At 33.3% G+C, this 22,115-nt stretch overlaps 1 protein-coding gene across 4 annotated transcripts in view; it reads right to left on the bottom strand.

Moving 5' to 3' along the window:
• LOC140434511 (peroxisomal acyl-coenzyme A oxidase 3-like) overlaps positions 1-22,115 on the bottom strand; it is a 129,498-nt gene that overhangs the window by 50,710 nt on the left and 56,673 nt on the right. Inside the window, exon 1 of one of the 4 annotated variants that reach the window (XM_072522835.1) lies at positions 5,748-5,996. The exons of the other annotated variants lie outside the window; for them this stretch is intronic. The gene's annotated coding sequence lies outside the window, so the exon portion shown is untranslated. Of the gene's footprint in view, positions 1-5,747; positions 5,997-22,115 lie in introns of those variants that run through there. 4 annotated transcript variants of the gene reach the window in all.

Here is a 22,115-nt window from a genome sequence, read left to right as displayed (position 1 = left end):
CTCTACACTTTCTCAAAGAGTAATATCAACTACTGCAGGTGTTTCAAAGTCTGTAGTAAATCGAATTAAAATAAAAATTGATTCAACCGAGGCATTGGAACCAGACAGTGTTGGAAAATGTGACAGAAAAAGGATCACTACTCCTCGCACTGATCGTAAAATCAGGGACATTTGTCTCAAAAATCGTAAAAAGACTGTGGCACATCTGACTACGATGATAAATACCGAAGAAATTAATGTTTCCAGAAGAACAGTCTGACGAAGACTGGCCAAAGAGAATCTGATATGTCGCCGCCTATGAAAAAACTACGGCTCACCGAAGCCATGAAGAGAAAGAGACTCCAATGGGCCAAGCAGCACCGAAGTATGACCGTTAAAGAGTGGAGTCGAGTAATTACAACTTTTTTTTAACGAATGGTGTTCTTGAACAGCGAATATTTAAATTTTTTCAGGTAGGTATGCTGCTCCGACGAATAAACATTCCAGATTTTGGTGGACAAAAGTGCGTCCGTCCGACGACGTCCTGGAGAGCAGTTCCATCCAGATTGCATTGTGGAGAGGGTTAAACATCCGGTTAGTATCATGGTGTGGTCTGTAATCTCGGCCAAAGGTATGGGACGCTTGAAACAGGATCAGTATAAGCGAATACTTAAAACTCGGCTACTTCTCCAGCTCAAAGAATGGTTCCCTGGTCAAAACAATTACATTTTTATGCACGATTCTGCACCGTGCCACAAAGCTAGAAGTGTAATTGCATTTCTGTCTAAAGAAAATATTGCAGTTCTACCCTGGCCCGGGAAAATCACCCGACATGAACCCCATAGAGAGTATGTGGGAGTTAACCGGTGATCCTTGCCAGTACCATAGACGAATTACAGCAGGTAATGGAAAGAGTTTATTCAGTTAGTGAGGAATACGGCCTGAGCCTCAACTTCAAGAAGACAAAGTGGATGCTAATAAGCATGAAGCAACAGCCTGCTCGACAGTTACGGATAAGTAACATACTAATTGACCATGTAGAATCTTATGTGTACCTTGGCACCAACGTAAATGCAAAATGGGAACAGGCCACAGAAATTAAGGCGAGAATAGAACGAGCTAGAGCAGCATTTAGCAATATGAAAAAGCTCCTCATAAGCAGGGATTTGTCTCTTCCCCTAAAACTACGTCTAGTTAAATGCTACATTTTCCGATCTTACTGTATGGTGTGGAGGCCTGGACGCTGACGGAGACGCTCACGAGAAAACTAGAAGCATTCGAAATGTGGGTGTACCGACGCATTCTTCGTATATTATTGACCGAACATGTCACCAACATAGAGGTAATCCAAAGAATCGGAAAGGAGAAATAAATCGTGAATACAATTAAACAAAGAAAGCTTGAATATCTAGGCCACATATTGAGACACGATAAGTACCGTCTACTGCATTTGATTGTCCAGGGAAAAATAGACAGTAAGCGAGGGTCAGGCAGGAGAAGACACTCATGGCTCCAAAATCTGAGGAAGTGGTTCGGGCTCACATGGGTCGAACTATTCAGAAGCGCCGCAAACAAGATCAGAATTGCCATGTTAATAGCCAACGTTCGCAACGGACAGGGCACTTGAAGAAAAAGAAGGGAGTTAACCAAACGGGAGATCGCCAAAGATGTTATTACAAGGAAGCGGCAGTCGATTGAAGCTCTTATTAAAGAATGGCTTCTTCTTCTTCTTCTTAGTCGTTGACCTGATGCAGGTATCGTGATATCATGAAGCTATTAGCTAAATTTTCCAATGTTCCTCCACGTTTTTCTATCTTCTGCCATTCTAGCACATTCTGACAATGGAGCGCCAATGGTAGCAACAATATGGTCAGTGTATCGTGTGGGAGATCTAACTCTATTTCTTTTGCCTTCTACTTTTCCCTGGATGGTAAGTTTTTCAAGACCATTTCTTCGAAGCATATGTCCAAAATAGCTTATTATTTGTTCTGATATTTGTGTTCTTAGTCTTTTCTTTATGTTTAGCTGGTCCAGTATGGATTCATTTGTTCTTCGGGCCACCCATGGTATCTCAGCATTCGTCTCCAGCAGTACATCTCAAATACATATATGTTCTTTTTGTCTTTCTCAGTAAGGGTCCAGCATTCCGATGCATAAGTAAAAACTGGAAAAACTAGACTTCTTATTAGTCTCATTTTTGTATCGGTAGTTATTTCATGGCTTTTCCAAATTTTTGTTAATTTTGCCATAGCGCTTTTTGCGAGTGCTGACCTCCGCTTTATTTCTTTAGTACAGCCTCCTTTGTTGGTTATTAATGAGCCCAGATACACAAATTTATCTACAACAGCGATATTGTTTATCATGACCAGATGATTTTGATTGTTGTTAGCTCTGTCAATTATCATGATTCTCGTTTTATCTCTGTTTATTTTAAGGCCCATTGTTAAGCTTACGTCTTCTATCCGTTGTAGCAGGTGAATCAATTCAGCTTCAGAACTAGCGAGGATAGTAGTATCATCTGCATATCTAAAGTTGCAAATCTTCTTCCCGCCAATGGTGATGCCACCCTTCCAGTCCTCAGTAGCTTTCCGCATTATCCATTCACCATAGATGTTAAATAGAATTGGGCTTAGTATGCAGCCTTGTCTCACGCCCTTTGTGACCCTGAAACTATCGGTTAGTTCCCCATTTATTCTAACTCTGGCATAATTGTTATTGTACAGGCTCTTAATTAGCAGTATCAGATGATTGGGGACTCCCATTTCAGACAAAAACTGCCACATTTTACTCCAGTTGACCAAATCGAAAGCTTTACTATAATCTATGAAGCACAAATATGTTGTGATGTTGAATTCTCTGGATTTTTCTACAATCTGCCGTACGTTTAAAATTTGTTCTCTAGTACTTCTGCTAATCTGCTTTATTTTTTTAAACATGTCTCTGGTCTCAGTTTTGGTTTTATGCCCTTCTATTTCCATGCAGATTTTGTTCAAGTGTGTGTTCTTGTCCTTTTTGCAGAGTCGTTTTATTTGACCGTTCAGCGCTTTATAGGTCTCTTTATCACTTTCACTGTTCAGTCCTGTGGCTTTTAAGCACTTCCTCTCCTGTATTTTAGTCCACGTGGAGTCTGTTATCCATTGTTTCCTTCTTCTTCTCTATCACTCTTAATGTTTTTCGCAGCATTATGCAATATGGATTTAATGATTGTTTGAGGTCACATAGCTTTTGCATTGCGGCTTTTTTGTACGGATCGTTATATCTTAGATGCCATTTAGTTGTTGTATTTCGTGTTTTTGGACTGTTTCTTAACTTCATGCGGAATTCAGGTGATAAAAATTGATGGTCGCTATTACAATCTTTTCCTGGATAGGTCTTAACATCCTTAACAGCGCTCCTCCAACGGGTTTTTACCAGTATAAAATCTATCTGATTTCTGTATCTATTTCCTGGTGATATCCAAGTGTATAGTCGTCTTGGGTGATGTTGAAAGCCTGTATTAGTAACAAACAGGTTGTTGTCTATACAAAAGCGTAGCAATCGTTCTTGAGAAATGGCAATCATAAAGCCATTGAGCAGTAAAGAATGGCATCATAACCCAAAATTAAAACACAATGCAGAAGTTTGTATTCAGAGCATGCTTCGACGTGTTGAAGCTGTAATTTCAGCAAAGGGTGGCATCACTAAATATTGAAATTAGTGATTTTATTTTTGCGAAAAAAATAAATGGTTTTACTAACAGAACTCATTGTTTCTGTGACCTTAATACCACACTCTTTTATAAAAAACAATTGATGTAAGCCTTAAAGGCAACAACTTGCTAAAAAAATTAAACAGTTAAACTAGAAAATTAAGAAATCATCTTACTGTCCTAGTAATTTGTCCACCCACTGTATATTTAACAAATGTTAAAAATTACTAAAAGCATTAAACAAAATTTTTAAAGAAAAAATTAGAATTTTTAAAATTTTAAAGAACTTAAATATGTAGTGTTATTAAAAAAATATTAACAATTCAGTAATAAGCAAATATAAAATTTCACTAGCCTGCATATAGTAATAACACGTTATAAGAAGTATTCACTTCTGCCGTCACTTCCCAAGTGCCATGCTCTTTTTTTATTTTGTGTATTTTACCAAAAACCTATACCTATATTTACTTATATTTCTGATTTCTCCAGATTTTTCCGTAAAGTACACCACCTTCAAACTTTGAAAATCCCGAAAAACTGGGTTTTTAGGGGGTTTTGCGTATTTCCCCCATTTTATGCGCTTCAAAATAGATCAAATCAAGGTTTTTTTATATAGGTATATATAATTTCCCGTAAAAAACAATGAGTACTTTCGGACATTTAAAAATTGAACGATACACGTTGAAACCCCAAAAAGTACGTTTTTCAGGGTTTTTTCAATTTCAATTTTTTTTTTTACAAAATTTGGTGAAAACTTGCCTTAGTATCATGAACCAAACACACTGTAATTTTTTGGAATTGAAAAATTTATTTTTTTACCTGATATTAATTTAATATCGAACAAGCACCCTAATTTTCAATCGAAAATTCATGCGTCAAAATATCAGCTTTTTTAAAAAGGTCGGTGGGCTTTTTGTTTGTTGAAATCTCTACTTTCCGATAGTGTAAAAAATATATACATTACTATGGCAAACATTGCGTTTTTTGAGAACATTTCCCATAGTAATGTATATATGTTTTTACACTATCGGAAAGAAGAGATTTCAACGAACAAAAAGCCCACCGATTTTTTTAAAAAAGCTGATATTTTGACGCGTGAATTTTCGATTGAAAATTAGGGTGCTTTTTCGATATTAAATCAATATCAGGTAAAAAAATTAATTTTTCAATTCCAAAAAATTACAGTGTGTTTGGTACATACTAAGGCAAGTTTTCACCAAATTTCGTAAAAAAAAATTTTTTTTGTAAAAGATAAAAATAAAAAATCAAAAACTTAGTTTTTCGAATTTTCCACAAAAATTTTGAGGTTATGTGAAAAAAGTGTAAATGCAAAAGTTGTAGATCTTTTTGTTACCTACAACTTGGCCATTTAACTTTTTTCCATAGCACTTGTAGTTTCGCCGAAAATCGCGATAAACCGATTTTTACCCTTAAAAACTCACCTCCTCCCACTTCCCGACCTCGAATGGAGTGGAATTTATTTTTCTTCCATTTTTAGCATATTTCCTTTTCCAATAGGTTTCATTCTACTATAATTTTGTTTGACTTTTTACCTTTTTTAAAGGCTTCGACACTGGTCTATTAGAGTTTTTTGTGCATTTGTAGAAAAGATATTATTAATTTTCAAAAAATTGACTTTTTAAGCTATTTTTGCATTGATTAAGCAAGAAATTAACAAAAATAACTTAACAAACTCTCATTTTAAAGGATTTTCTATGCTTTTTCAGTAAAATTGTGTCACTTTACCATATAATTTTTATAATTTTACCGGCCTTTCAGTATTTAAATTCAAATAACATATATATATATATATATATATATATATATATATATATATATATATATATATATATATATATATATATATATATATATATTATATTTAAAAGTAAAAAATGACGTTTAATCTTTTGCATATATTGTTATCACCAAATTGATCAAAAGCCGTTGTTAGATATCTGTATCAAAGAGTGTCACGAAAAAGGCCTTTTATTTGCTAATTTCTGTGGTCAAATTTTACTTTTATAGTAGAGGATTGCAGTATTTATGTATTAAATATTAAAATAAAATAATAACTTACCTAAAATATAACTAATTCTCTAAACGGATATTCCAGCGATTTTGTCAGTTTTATATAACAAGAATATTTACGAGAAATAAGAAACCTCAAATTCTTTTGGAATCACTCAGTATTAGTAGTTTCACTTAAGTAACTAATGCGAAAACTTCTTTCCGTACACTTGTGTAAAAATCGATAATCTTAAAGCTATTAAATGCGAACTATAACAAAATATATTATCTTTTATGGAATTTTTATATTACAAATTCCGTATTGTATGAGCTGACTCAACGTTCTATTAGATTATGTCATTTGGCAAATAAAGAGTAATACTTACTTATCAGGTGCAACGTAATATGATGATTGCTTATAGTGATAAACAATATAAAATTAACCTAGATGATAACAATAGTTAGATTTAAATATAATATATGCAAAACAATTAAAGACAGACAAACTAGTAAAAACGTCATTAAAATACAAAAAAATGTGAACTTTTTAACGAAGAAAACAATGCATTTTATTCATGATGTCCCAAAGACGAATATATTCTTTTGACATCGTTGACTACATATCTTTGTAGGGAGTTATTTTAAAGATCTTACTTATAGGGTGATCAACTTTTGTGACTAAGTACATTATAGGAGATATAGGCGATTGATTATGTTCAAAAAATTAGGGCTAACTACAACGTTAAACGAGTTTTGTTCTTTTATATGGCCAATGGACCCCCAAGTATGAAAAAATGAGAACTGGGTAAATTAATGACTTTGCACTAGGATGTATTTGGGCTAATTTTATGCAGTTTCGTACAGATACATCTACAGAAAAGTTGTTCAAAATTAAATTTCCTATCAAAATGTCATCTTTTAAAGTCAAAAATAATTTTGTTTAACAAAGATATATTTGAAAAAGAAGCAACAAAAAACAGGAACACGCCCGATTTTTCTTTTTTGTTCCATAACTTTCTTTAACGAGGGTATACGGTACATTCAATCAACCTACACCTCTAAACGATTAACGGAATTCGCAGAAAACCTTTCGTTGTAATAAAAGGCACGGTAAACTGCACTGGAGTTCTCCATAATGTTTAACACTTTGCTAAATTTTAGGTATAAAATAAATATATTATGTGTCATTAACCCGTTGTTCATAGTTTTGCTTATTTTGTTTAATTTTTTTTAATAACTAGTATTCTTGCAAATGTTATTTAACGTAAATTTCTTTCATCTACTTTTTTAATAATTTTTTTCTGAAACAAATACTACCGTGGTAAGGATAATTTATTTTCAAAGTAGTAATACAAAGTACTAAAATATCACTTTTAATTTTTGTTAAAAAATACTTCGGAGTAAACTCGAACATTTTGTCAATTTAAATAGTGGTGGTTAGATTGACCATATGTCTGTTACGAGTCTACCGTTTTTGAGACGTCTGCGATTACGGGTTAAAGTTACGGTTTTGGTAAACACATTTAACTTTTTATTTTCAAAAGAAAATCCTTTACTACTAAAAATAAAATAATTGTAGGAAACATTTTAATTTGTTTATGTATGGTTTCCAACCATTTCTAAACTTTTTATCAAACATAATTAAATTACAATAAGCATTCCTAATGATCATTAGGCTAATTTGTTTAATGTGTTTAGGATCTTTGTAAGCGGTTATATTATATTTTACCTCTCAAGCACAACAGTTAGAAAGTTTCTGTCATATTGATCTAAATTCAATATATTGTAATTCAAACGTGCAGTTTCAACTGACAATCATGCTTAGACTTAAGTTGGATATTGATGGATTGATTGCAAATGTGCATAAATACTTTACCATGGAAAGAAGCAATGGTCGACCTTTAAAGTTATTATTATGTATAAATCAACGCGTTTGTGACGCACTTTGCAAAAGCAAAACTCAACCCACTCAGATAAAAATAGCTGCCTCGAATGTGAGAAGTATGTATCAGTCGGGAAAACTACATAACGTTATCAAAGAGCAAGATATGCTATATATAGACATACTTGGTGTTAGCGATGCACAATGATCAGGCAATGCAGAAATATCAATAAATAACCAAGATTGTATTACACTGGAGGAGACAAAACTGATCATCGATACGGAGTAGCGTTCATCAAAAGCAGCACAATTAGAAAATCAGTAGTAGGTATGGTTCAAATCTCAGAAAAAAAATAATGCTAAAAATTCAATCACGGAATTGCAGTATTAATATGATCCAACTATATTCTCCCAAAGCTGATAAGACCGAATATGAGATCGAAAAGTTTTTTTCAGAATTGCACAATACACTGAAGTCTAAGATATTACGTACATTTTAGGAAACTAATGCAAAAATTGGAGCAGGTATAGTTGAAAATATAGTAGGACAGTTAGGATTAGGAACTTTCATGAGAGTTATGCCAAGAAAAGAATATGGTAAATGCCAATTCTTTTTTTCAGCTTTCTAAGAGAACTACACCACTGTATAGATGGACGTCACCTTCACATACAGAAAACCACATTGTCAGAAATCAAATAGATTTTATACTCGTAAACAACAGCTATATAAAAACTCTATAACCTCAGTTAAAACTTATCCTGAACCAGATGTTAACACACCACAATCTCTTTTTATTTTCACGACAAGAACCAAAAATTAACATAAGAACTGACACTAACTGACAAACAAATCATCGACGTAAACAAAAAGTGGAATAATATAAAAAACATATTACTGAAACAAGCTCAAGAAAGATTGACAAAACACAGGTCGGAGACTAAAAAACAATGGATGACAGAAAAAATACTACTACACATGGAAGAAAAAAGGGAATATAAAGGAAAAGATCTACAAAAGTATAGAGAGGTACAAAGAATAATTAAGGAGAGGATCAAAACAGCTAAAGAAATGTATTTGATGAAACAATGTAAAGAGATAAAAGAACTAGAAACAAAAGAAACACAAAACAAAAAAACAAAGATTTTTTGAGACTCGTAATACAAGGAAAGATTCAAGAAAAAAAATCTGTTGGCAGAAGGCAGAATTCTTGGTTGAAGAATCTACGTGAATGGTATCAATGCAGATCGATTGATTTGTTTAGCGTAGCAAGTTCAAAAATAAAAATAGCCATTGTGATTGCCGACTTCCGTAGGGAGCGGCACTCTAAGAAGACGGCACTCTAGAAGGTGATGTAAAATACAGTTATGTATTTAAATATACCGATCAAATAATGAATTTGTATTTTGAATGACCCTGTATTAGATTTAAGATTTTAGAGTAATTTAAGATTTTGGAGTATTAAAGAGTTTATTTGCTATTAAAGTAAAATCAGACATTTTTATATTATATTTATCATTTAAAAATTATGGCTACAACAGGTCGTTGCTTTTTTTACCTCTTTTGGTTAATACGGTGTTATGAAGCTATAAGCTTCATATTTTACAGTTAGGTAACTAACTGTAAAATATGAAGCTTAAGGCGGGGTCCCACCAGTCGCGCTATTCTGCGCTGCTCTGCTTCGAGCAGCGCGGAGCAGAACTACACAGAGCGGCGCAACTTTGCGCATGTGATTCTAGAGGAACAAATAAGTTCCAGTTTTTATTTACGCGCGCACGATGGAAACAAAATTAGCAATAGCATGTGCTGCTGTTATAGTAATTAACCATTTTTTATAAGAAAAACAAAAGACCCAGAGGAAACGTCGTTATTGGGTTACACCAGTATTTAAAAGTAGACAAGTTTATAATGGAAATAATCTTTTAAGTAATTTAGTTGCAGGACAGTTTCAAAATTTTTTTTCGTATGTCGTTACACGATTTCGAGTACCTGTTTACAATGATTGAACCAGTAATAAGAAAGAGATGAAACAAAGCATTTATCAATGTCTACTGAAATTAAAATGTAAAATTAGCTTTGCCTGTGTCCATTGACTTTTTCATTTTCACCTTTTCTCTTTTATATGAAGACAACAAAGACGTCATCTTTGTTTTAGCTTCAGCGACGGAACAACCGATATTGTCTGCAATAAATACCCATGCATCATATTTCTTACTTTTTATATGATAATTATTGCTTTTCGGATTCCACAATTCCGGTTTGTCTCTGTATGCCTCAATAAGTTTTTCAACTTCTTCATGATTCCACTCAAAACTCATTGCGGAGATAGTACAGAAACACAATAATCTGTAAAAATGGTCTTCAATCACAAACACCGTTCCAACTAAACGCGCACTTTTCTTTGATCTACACTACTTTACCGACAACCAACGGATAATGTTCGTTCTTGTTTGAACTTGCACGGCGCAGCGCTACTTGTCGTTCCCACTAGTCGCTCAAGCTCGCTCCGCGCACAAATAAACCAAAACAAACAGCGCGGCGCAGCACAGCGCGACTGGTGGGACCCCGCCTTTTTACAGCTGCCTCCTTTTTTTGTAAATAAGTTTTTGGTATCTCCTATAATAAAAGATATAACGGACTTTGTTACAAAAGTTGATCACCCTATATATCGAACAACTTAAGGGGGATATCAGTCTAAAGGCCATGATCGACGAGCGAGTAAAACTGCGGTTTTGTGGATCGTCGGTAAAGCTCGTCAGTGTATCATTGCAATACCGCGGTTTTATATACCTACGAGCCTGGCTCGCGGCTCGTCAGTTTGTTTTATTTTTTACTTGGCTCCTCATTTAAAACCGCGCGTGTATCACTACTGGTGAGCAAAACCGGCAGTTTTCAGCGACGGTTGAAGTGAAAAGATCAGTTTTTAATCATGGATATGCGTACTCTCAGCCACGACTTTTTATTAGAATTTATATATTGTTTACGAGAATGTGTTTGTTTATGGAAATGTACATCGCCACAATACAAAAACAAAACAACTCGACTTAACGCATGTTAAACTTTTAAATACCCAACGTCTAGGACGTCTCCGCTTTTTTTTGTTGTAATTTCGTAGTATGCTATAGCGAGGTAACATAAAACTTCACTTTCAGTTGAACACGACATGTTAGCTGTGGACGGTTGACAATGACTGTTTTGCTCGCTAGTCGATCAGCGATATTATGGCTCGCTCGTCGATCACCCACTTAAAAAGAGACCCGTTATTTTTGTAACTAACTGTAAAATATGATGCCTCCTTTTTTTGTAAATAAGTTTTTGGTATCTCCTATAATAAAAGATATAACGGACTTTGTTACAAAAGTTGATCACCCTGTACATCGAACACCTTAAGGGGGATATCAGTCTAAAAAGATAAAGTTAGATAGAATTGAAAATAAAATTTGTCATATTTTTATTTTTCTTATGTAGCACAGTCTGTCCATTTTAATGATTGCCTCTAGTAGCTTCTTCCGCAGTGCTTATCTCTTTGGATTTTGAAGATCAATACGAAAATTAATCTTATTTGCAGCTACTGTAAATAGTTCGTTTGTTGTAAGGGTAAATCAATCTGTTTTTTATTCCAAAAGTAATTTTGCTTTGCTATCTGCAGACTTTTTATTTTGATTTATTGAGCTATCCTTTCGGCAATCCAGCTGTCCAAATATTTATATTTACTTACTCTCCTGATACGTGTATTGATTATTGCAACATTTCCTTGAACATTATATTTTTTTTTTGTGTTTATCGTGAATTTATTTTTTTCGACGTTATTTTTTAAAGCGTATCCTTTACAATTATTATTTAGTCCAGTGTACTCTAAAAGATTTATGGGTATTTAAGATTATCTGGGTTACGAAACTTTTAACATAAATTAAAAAAATAATTACGCCGTGCATGGTATAGAAATTCACGCAACCATGGGTTTTATCTTTGTTTCACTAAAATTTTCCATTCGACGTTTGTTATAAATTCTAAGAAATATCAAAAATACCGTAGTCTCGCGGGCAATGGTGTCATGGTGCCGGAACGCGCCGGAAAACCGTTCCGGCACAAGAAAAGAAAAAAAATAAATAGAGAATTTAGGTTTTGTAAATAAAACACGGATTATAGAAAACGCTCCCTATATTTCGACATAGTACAACTGCTTTTAGTTTGCATTTGCAATTGCACAGTAATGCAACCAACGAGGTTTTAGTCTCATGAAGCATATAATGACTGATTTGTGAACTAGACTCTTAACCAGACATGTTTCAAGCCTTATGTTTATAAAACAACATGGACCAAGTATAAACGAGTGGAATGTGGAACTCTATGTGAACATCTGGTTGAGGAGACACCACACAGCAGACGACACTAGGACACGCACGGCAAAACCTTGAAGAAAATCCATTTGTTCAGTTTTTGTAAATTGATTAACTTTTTAAACCCAATTTCTTAAAGTTAAAGAAAATTAATATGTTCAGATATTGTAATTTTGAATGAATGTAAAACACTTTCCTTTGTATGCTAAACACCACCTTTCGTTCCTATGTTATATTGTTATGTAAATAATAAAACTGTTCTATTATCATTGTGTGGTTTAATTTTACAATAAATGGTTACGTTTGTGTCTCCAAAACATTTAAATTAGGTTATGTTGTCTTCTTTTCTAACAATTAAATAAAATAAAAAAGCAACAATTCCAGAATTTAAATATTTTTGAATTAAGCAAATGCATGTACTTTTTAAAATATGCAGACGTAACTTGTATTAAAAAACATAGACTAATATTTTACTTGTAAAAAAGTTAAGGAAAGTGCGTTCCGGCACTGCTAATTTTGCCATGACACCACTGCTCGCGGGGGCGAGTAAGCAGAACATAGGATTTTCCAAGCAAAGTGAAAGAAAGAAGGAATTTTAACTCGAGAAAGAACAGTCAACAACTACCCTTCGCATTATGTGGTTAGTCAGCAGTCCAAATTTAAAATGAAACCGATCACGTTTTCATTGTAGCATGTGAAAGAAAACGACGGAAAGAACCGAACATTTTTTTCGAAGTCGCCTGTTGTAAATCGGTTGTACTGTAGCCAAGTGACTCATTGTAAATCTTCCATTCTTTTATGATACCCATTCCAGAATTCTGGTACCCTACACCAGTCTGTCTAGACTGCAGAGACCGAAGTATTATAAACAATATTTATTGCAAACAAATTGCAGCTGTTAGAATTGGGGATCATTTAACAGACGACATAAAGATAAAAAGAGGTGTGCGACAGGGATGTATACTGTCCCCAATATTATTCAACATAAATTCAGAGCACATTATGAAAATAGCACAAACTGATATAGACGAGGGAATACTTATAAATGGAGAATGACTGAACAACATTAGATACGCTGATCACACTGTCATTTTTGCAGACAGTCTGGAAGGTCTACAGACGCTTCTCTCCGGAGTAGCAGAAATAAGTAGCAGGTTTGGACTTGATTTTAACATAAAAAACGAAATACATATATCACAAATCACCAACTTTTACTATTTGGGTGCAAATTTGAACAAACAGTGAGAAAATAATCGGAAATTAAGATAAGGATCGAGAAGGCAAGATCAGCTTTTGTCAAAATGAAATCTTTAACAGTCACGATATAAAATTGGAAATAAAACTTCGTTTATTAAAATGATACGTATACTCCGTTCTTCTATAAGAAGTGAAGTCTAAACTTTAACTAAAGCATCACTGAAGATACTAGAAGCATTTGAAATGTGGTGCTCTAGATGCATGTTGAGGATTTCCTGAATAGACAAAGTTACCAACGAAGAAGTTCTATACAGAATGGGTAAGAGCACGAACTAGTCATAACCATAAAACGTCGCAAACTAAAATATATGGGCCATATAATGCGTAATGAACAACCACACGATCTACTTCGGAGCATACTTAAGGTAAGGTTCATGGAAAAATAGGTCCAGAAAGAGGATGAATATCCCGGCATCATAACCTATGAAAATGGTTTAACTTGACCACTTAAGGACTTTTTAGGGCAGCAGTAATCAAAGTCAAAAACAGCCACGTTAGTGTCCAACAGATAGGCGATATAAGAAGAAGAAGATACCAGACTGTATAGATGTAGTGGAAGGGTACCAAGTCACTTGGTAGTCTCCAAAAAGTGTTTGCCACCTGCAATCTAATGGTTGACTGTTTCAGGTTGTCTAGTGCAGAATACTTCTAATCCTGCAAGTTACTTTAACCCTATTAGAGCATGTCCATTCAATATACATTTTGCCATGTCGGGTGTACTTTCCAGTAAGAGTCACAATGTGTTCTGATCCAGACTTTTTTCGGTCACGAACAGTGCTTTGTGACAGTCCAGACCGAAGTCTTTTGTAGCTGATACTCCTCTGGCAAATTCATCAGCTCTTTCATTGTCGTGTATTTCCCAGTAAAATGGAACCCATACCAGTGTGATACTATTATGTTCCGCCAGTCTGGCGAGTTCTTCTCGATATTCCCAGACCAGCCTAGAATCTACCTTAGAGCTCCCAAGATCCATTTTTGCTATGCCTTTGGCCACCATACCACTGCACTGTAATTTTTGGTTTAACCACCATGTTATAAATCCAATATAATCCCTTTGTATGGGGTCTTGTTTTGTTCGGTTTCTGTATTCTGTTCTGGGCAGTAGAATTACTTTTATAATTTCCTCCGTATCCTGCTCCTTTCTGGTTTTCGATTCTATTCTTTCGGTTCGGTCTAGTTTTTCTTTCATACATCTCATCTCCCTATTCGATATATTTCAATAACTCATTCTATTTTGTCCTACTTTGTTCTTCAGTTTTTTTTGATAATCTTATTAATTTTGGGATAATCTACTGACTCCCTTTTTCGTTGCTCATAAGTCATCTTTTTTTTTAGTGAGTACTTTTGTATTACGTGATATAAATATATTGTAGGCGGTCATTTCTTCCCCATGATTTAAGACATCCAATGGATACCCTAAATAAACAACGTTAAAATTTCCGTGATAGCATTAATCAAATTTAGAACATAACGATGTATCATAATTTTAGTATTTATTTTAACCAGTTCTGAGTTCTAAATATTTATATAGTTTAATTTCTACTGCTTAGTTTATATACACAGGGTGTTCCAAAATGTTTTTAACAGTATATAATTCAGGAAGTAATGAATATTTTTATTTCAAAATTGGGAAATGTCAATTCGACCTAGAATACTATCAATATTGATGTATACAAGATATCTGTGACGTCATAAGGGGCGCTCTGACGTCATTACGATGGAAAAAATTAATCGGATCAGGGCGATGAAGGTTAGCTCTGATTAAAGGGCTTTTTATCCCAAATTCAACGGCGCATCACAATGAGGGTCTTAATTTAAATAAGTACGTTAAATTTTCAACAATAATCAATAACATTCAAAGTGTGAAATAATTTTATAAGACATGATTAAAATGACGTGCTTCTGCTTCTATACAAGCGTCTAAGCATTTTTTTTACGTGTACATGCCGCATCTATCATCTTTGGCGTAATCAGGGTACACTCTTGCCTAATTTTAGTTTTTAAATCGTCTGTATCTGTAGGTTCTTCGTTATAAACGATTGTAAATAGCCCCATACAAGGGTTATAGCACTGGCGATTTTGGAGACCATCGGACGGGTCCGTAAGTTCCAATCCATTTATTTGGAAATTTGGAACTATTAAGGTAATTGATTACAATGCCACTGTTATGTGGGGGTGCGCCATCTTGTTGCCATACCATAACTCCTCTTTCGCGTACAGGAATATTATCCAGAAATAAAGGTGTAGGTAGCACATTTTTCAGAAAATTCAGATATCTCTGACCATTTAAATATTGATCAAAAAAATAGGGATCTATTAAACGCCCATTAAATAAACCACACCAAACATTAATTCCCCATCTAGTTTGAAGGCGAGTTTCCCTTAACCAGCGTGTATTTTCCAATGACGAATAATGGGAGTTATGGCGATTTACAATCCCATTATTATGGAAACGAGCTACATCACTCCACAAAATTCTATTTAAAAAGTCATGAGTGTTTTGCATCATCACTTGCATTATGGCGATTGCAGTCACACTATTATCCTAATACGCTGATCAGCTTAAGTCACTAACTTCCTAATGTCCTAATCAGCTTAAGATGGAATACTGGTAGTTCTGTTATGACATTGTGAAGTCACACTCAACTTCTAATACGGTGATTGGCTTGGGTCACTAATTGCCTTATATGGCCACGAGTAGTTCGGTGATGACAAATAAACACAGCGGAACGAGAGATAATAATTTGGTGTGATTTAATTATGACCGTTGTGAACGAGTTTGATTTAATTTAATAAAATAGCTATATTTACGTAAATACGTGTTTTAACTATTTTAATAGACGCTACTATTTTAATAGACGATATCAGAAGTGTGTTAAAGAACCTACGGTAGAATTTAGTGAACTGTTTTTAATGTTAAGTGATTGAAAGTGTCCAAAATGCCGAAAAGGAAAAAGTCCAAGCGAAATAGTAGTTCCAGTAGTGAAACCACAACAATTTCGTCTACCGATTCTTCGCCGAGAAGGGAGTCAAGGTATACGAAAACGAAAAGAACACGTAAGTCAAGAAAAAGATCTAAACATTCAAAAATAAATAGAACCTATACGTCTTCGCCTTTGCTTCAAATTAGAGAAAATGCCACAAAAATAAATTCACCATCTGCATCTTATAATTGTACGAATAGAAACATTGAATCCGTCAGTTTTATTCCTGAATTTGATCCACTAATTGGAGAAATAGATCGATGAATTGAAATAATAGAGCACAATGCTAAGACGTATAGTTGGTCTGATAACTACATTATATGTCAAGCGATTTCTAAGCTTAGAGGTACCGCTAAAACATGGTACGCTAGTTTTATTGAAAATGAAGTTGCATGGTCTCAATTTTCTTGGGCAGAATGGAGATCAGTGTTAGAAAATACTTTTCAAAGTACACGAAATACTTATGATCTTTTTATGGACGTAGCCCATCATAAACCAACAGAGGGTTCTTCATTATATGAATTTTATTTTCAACATTTAGCAAAAATTAATAAACTTAAAGTAAATTTTTCCGAGTCAGATAAGATTTCTTTAATAATTGGTGCTATTGGAGACGAACATAATATTAAATCTGCTATTGAAGTTGCTCAAATCAAAGATTTCAATTTATTGGCAGTTTATTTAAGAAATAAGCTTTATCACAAAAGTCCAGAAAAATTGCCTGATTTAACAAATCCAACTGTTTTTTTTCCAAATCAAAATTTGTACATAATAACAAATTTGTTAATAACAAATTTAACAAGAATAAACCTTGTATGTGCTGTGGAATTCAGGGTCATTTAAAAAAAAAGATTGTCACCACAGAAAGCAAATATGCAGGTTTTGTAAAATTAAAGGTCATATTGAACAATACTGTTTTAAAAAGAACAAAGAATGTCAAGAGACAAAAGTAAATAAAACGAACAAAAATTTAGAAAAAAATAAATCTGTTAAACAAATACAGTTTGATTCTTCCGAAAATAAATTTAATAAAATTATTTTCTTAAATGAGCACAGCCATACTGCATTCATTGATTTTGGCAGCGATTGTTCGCTAATTTCAAAAGAATTGGCAGATAAGTTTAAATTAGAAATAAAATCATTAACTAAAGATGTAAAACTTTCTGGATTTTTGGGAAATTCTTTTTCAGTTGAATATTATGTATTTGCTAAAAGAAAAATCGATTTTGTAGAACCTTCTAATAGGAAGAAATTTTACAGAAGATGTAAATATTATGTATTATAGGATAGATAATAGTTTGTTTTAACATTTAAATATAAGAAAGGCTTAGATAAATAAATAAGTACAGGAAATATATCTAAATACGAGAAAATGATGTTGGAAAATATTTTGCTAAATCACGAGGACTGTTTTTATACAAATTTGAAAGCTCTAAAAAAATCGCATTCTGTTGTTATGAGAATCGATATTACAAGTTCAGATGTAGTTAAGTTTCGTCCCTACAGAACACCTGCAGCTGACAAAGAAATTTTACAAAAAACAGTACAAGAATTATTGGATGCAAATATTATTCGAAAGAGTAATTCATCGTTCGCAAGCCCTTCTTTTCTTATTGATAAAAAAAAGATGTAAATTGGACATGGACATAAGAAGAAACAAAAATTGTTAAAGAAATAAAGAAAGTTATAGTCTCAGAACCAATTTTAACAATATTTAATCCGAAACATGACATAATAGTTTACACGGATGCAAGTAGAGAAGGATTTGGAGGCATAATAACTCAAATTGTTGATGGTCGTGAAAAGTCAATTGCCTATTTTAGCAAGCAAACCACAAAAGAAGAAAAGAAATATCATTCTTTTGAATTAGAGCTTTTGGCTATTGTCAAAACCTTAGAAATATATAGATAATATTTAGCAGGAAGATCTTTTACTGTAATAACAGACTGCAATTCCGTTAAAAATGCATTAGTAAAACAAACAATAATCCCAAGAACAGCAAGATGGTTTTGTGTTTACAAAATTTTTGTTTTGAAATAAAACATAAATCAGGAGTACAACTACAACATGTAGATGCCTTAAGTAGGAACTTTGAAAGAACTGAAGCAGGGGAAAGTCTTGAAATTAAAGTGATGCTCATCAAAGAAGACGACTATCTAAGAGAAGCACAGGATACAGATACGGAAATAAATAAAAAAAAGATTATTCTTTTGTCAGGAGATCAGGAAAATCATAAGGATACTTTCAAGAAATATGATTTAAGAGGAAACAAAATTTATAAAATAACGGAATATGGTAGAAGATGATATGTGCCTAAAAATTGTCGTTGGCAAATTGTCAAAATGAATCATGACGATATTGGACATTTTGCGTTGGATAAAACAATTAAAAGAATAAAAGAACGGTATTGGTTTCCACGAATGCGAAGATTTATTAAGAAATACATTTCGGCTTGTCTTGCCTGTTTATACCATAAATAACCGGGAGGAAAAAAGCCTGGCTATCTACATTCCATTCGAAAATATGCTAGACCGTTTCATACACTCCATGCCGATCATTTAGGGCCATTTGTGTTAACGAAATCTCAAAATAAATACGTCTTGGTTTTGATTGATGCCTTTTCTAAATTTGTGTTTGTTGAAGCTGTCCCAGATACATCAAGTAAACATGTTATTTGTGCTTTAGAAGAAATTTTTAAAATATTTGGTAACACCAAACGAATGATATCAGATGCAGGATCAGCTTTTGTTTCAAAAGAATTTTTGAATTATATGGAAGAGAGAGGAATTAGAGTGTTTACAACTGCAGTAGGAATGGCAAGAGGCAACGGCCAAGTAGAAAGGGCAAATAAAACATTACTGGATACCATGGCCACAATGGGTGCAAAGTTTGAGTCCGATATGTGGGATAAGAATTTAAAAAACATTCAACAAGGAATAAACGGAACAAAACACCGAATAACTAAATCTTCTCCCAGTGAAGTGTTTTTCGGGTACAAATTAAGAGTTGATGGAGACAAATACATAGATGATAATGATATGGACATTATTGGTGTAACGTCATTGAGAAAGGATGTAGCTAAACGATTAGAAGAAAACAGAATCAAACAGAATAACGAATTTAATAAAAAAAAAAGATGCTCTCCAGTGAAATATGCTGTTGGTGACCTGGTATTGACAAAAGTTACAAGTTTTCCAGCAAACAATGAAAGTAAGAAGCTTTTAGAAAAGTATAGAGGGCCATTCAGGATTGTTGATGTTCTACCAAATGATAGATATCGTGTAAAATAAGATGTACATTCATCAAGAACAAGGCGTCCTTATGAAGGAGTTGTTGGTGGAGAAAACATCAAGAGATTTAAGATTCAAAGATCTTAAAATTATTCAGGTTAGTTACATGATAGTGTAGTCATTTTGTAGAATGACATAAAGATATTCTATTGTTTAAAAGGAATTTGTTTGAATAGCTGGAACTAAAAAAAAAATATATTTTAATTGTCATTCTGAAAAATGACAACAAAGTGTTTCAATGATCTGAATGGGTTTATTTGAGTAGTTCTGACTATTTGAAGCAAATTTATTTTATTCGTCATTCTGAAAAATGACAAATAAATGTTCTAATGTTCTGAATGGATTTTCAGTTCGTCATTCTGAAAAATGACAAATAAATGTTTTAATGTTCTGAATGGATTTTCAGTTCGTCATTCTACAAAATGACAAATAAATGTTTTAATGTTCTGAATGGATTTTCAGTTCGTCATTCTGCAAAATGACAAATAAATGTTCTAATATTCTGAATGGATTTTCAGTTCGTCATTCTGCAAAATGACAAATAAATGTTTTAATGTTCTGAATGGATTTTCAGTTCGTCATTCTGCAAAATGACAAATAAATGTTTTAATGTTCTGAATGGATTTTCAGTTCGTCATTCTGCAAAATGACAAATAAATGTTTTAATGTTCTGAATGGATTTTCAGTTCGTCATTCTGCAAAATGACGAATAAATGTTTTAATGTTCTGAATGGATTTTCAGTTCGTCATTCTGCAAAATGACAAATAAATGTTTTAATGTTCTGAATGAATTTTCAGTTCGTCATTCTGCAAAATGACAAATAAATGTTCTAATGTTCTGAATGGATTTTCAGTTCGTCATTCTGAAAATGACAAATAAATGTTTTAATGTTCTGAATGGATTTTCAGTTCGTCATTCTGCAAAATGACAAATAAATGTTTTAATGTTCTGAATGGATTTTCAGTTCGTCATTCTGCAAAATAACAAATAAATGTTCTAATGTTCTGAATGGATTTTCAGTTCGTCATTCTGAAAAATGACAAATAAATGTTATAGTGTTCTGAATGGATTTTCAGTTCGTCATTCTGAAAAATGACCAATAAATGTTTTAATGTTCTGAATTTATTTTCAGTTCGTCATTCTGAAAAATGACAAATAAATGTTCTAATGTTCTGAATGGATTTTCAGTTCGTCATTCTGAAAAATGACAAATAAATGTTTTAATGTTCTGAATGGATATTCAGTTCATCATTCTGCAAAATGACACCCAAATATTTTAATGTCTTGAATGAGTTTGTTTGAATAGCCGTAGCTATTCGAAACAGATTTATTCACATTGTCATTCTGAAAAATGACAGCCATATGTTTTAATGTTTAAAAATGAGCTTGTATGGATAGTTGTAGCTATCTGAAACGAATTGATTTAGACTATGTCATTCTGCAGAATGATGGAGCCTTTCTATAAATTGGCATTCTTAATAATAAAGAACATATTATTTTTTTTAATAGGTGTTGTACGATCGAGGACGATCGTGACGTCAGGATGGTCGAATGCAGTCACACTATTATCCTAATACGCTGATCAGCTTAAGTCACTAACTTCCTAATGTCCTAATCAGCTTAAGATGGAATACTGGTAGTTCTGTTATGACATTGTGAAGTCACACTCAACTTCTAATACGGTGATTGGCTTGGGTCACTAATTGCCTTATATGGCCACGAGTAGTTCGGTGATGACAAATAAACACAGCGGAACGAGAGATAATAATTTGGTGTGATTTAATTATGACCGTTGTGAACGAGTTTGATTTAATTTAATAAAATAGCTATATTTACGTAAATACGTGTTTTAACTATTTTAATAGACGCTACTATTTTAATAGACGATACGATGAAGATTAGTTTTCGATCCAAATCGATGGATCATTATTCATGAGCCAAACCCAGTTTAAATGGATGGTAATAATGGTGTTTTTTTTTTAAATCCTTTGAACTCCAGTTTCTGTAGCAATTAACCTTATGGAGACATCTGGATTAATCGTTACATATTCACCAAGTTTTGTTCGGTCTGTACCGTCCGAAAATGAACCTTGCCGCATCTTTCTTTCAACCATAGCAAAAGTTACATAGGATGGTGTTCTTCTTTCGGGAAAGTTTTCATTAGGTATGAATAGGAAAGGCATTTATCCTACTGGATGAACTCACGATATTTCAAAATTCTGTTTTAAAATCACAATGAACATATTAGTGAGTGAACACAAGAAATGACATTAGATGTTACTATTTGTAGTTATCCAAAAACGATTTGAATAAAATTTCAAGGTCAATTTGCTTTTTTTGTGAATTTGTAAAAACTATAAAAATATGCTAGTTTCAGGTTAACTCTGACATGATAAATGCACCATTGAATTGGAAATGTAGCGAATTTATTAACATTAATACCCTCATTGAGGTACACCGTTGACTTTGGGATAAAAAAGACTTTCGTTTGACATAACCTTCACCCTCATGATCCATTAAATTTTTCTCGTTATAATGACGTCACAGCGGCAGTGATGACGTCGCAGATCTCGTGTATATATCAACTGATAGTACGGTAGGTCTAATTGACATTTCCCACTTTTCAAATAAAAACATTCATTACTTCCTTAATTATTATAGGCTGTTAAAAACATCTCGGAACACT

Source organism: Diabrotica undecimpunctata, chromosome 2 (assembly GCF_040954645.1).
Source record: "Diabrotica undecimpunctata isolate CICGRU chromosome 2, icDiaUnde3, whole genome shotgun sequence".
Classification (NCBI taxonomy): domain Eukaryota; kingdom Metazoa; phylum Arthropoda; class Insecta; order Coleoptera; family Chrysomelidae; genus Diabrotica; species Diabrotica undecimpunctata.
Note: the sequence above shows the minus strand (reverse complement) of the source record. Positions and strands in the feature narration are given on the sequence as shown.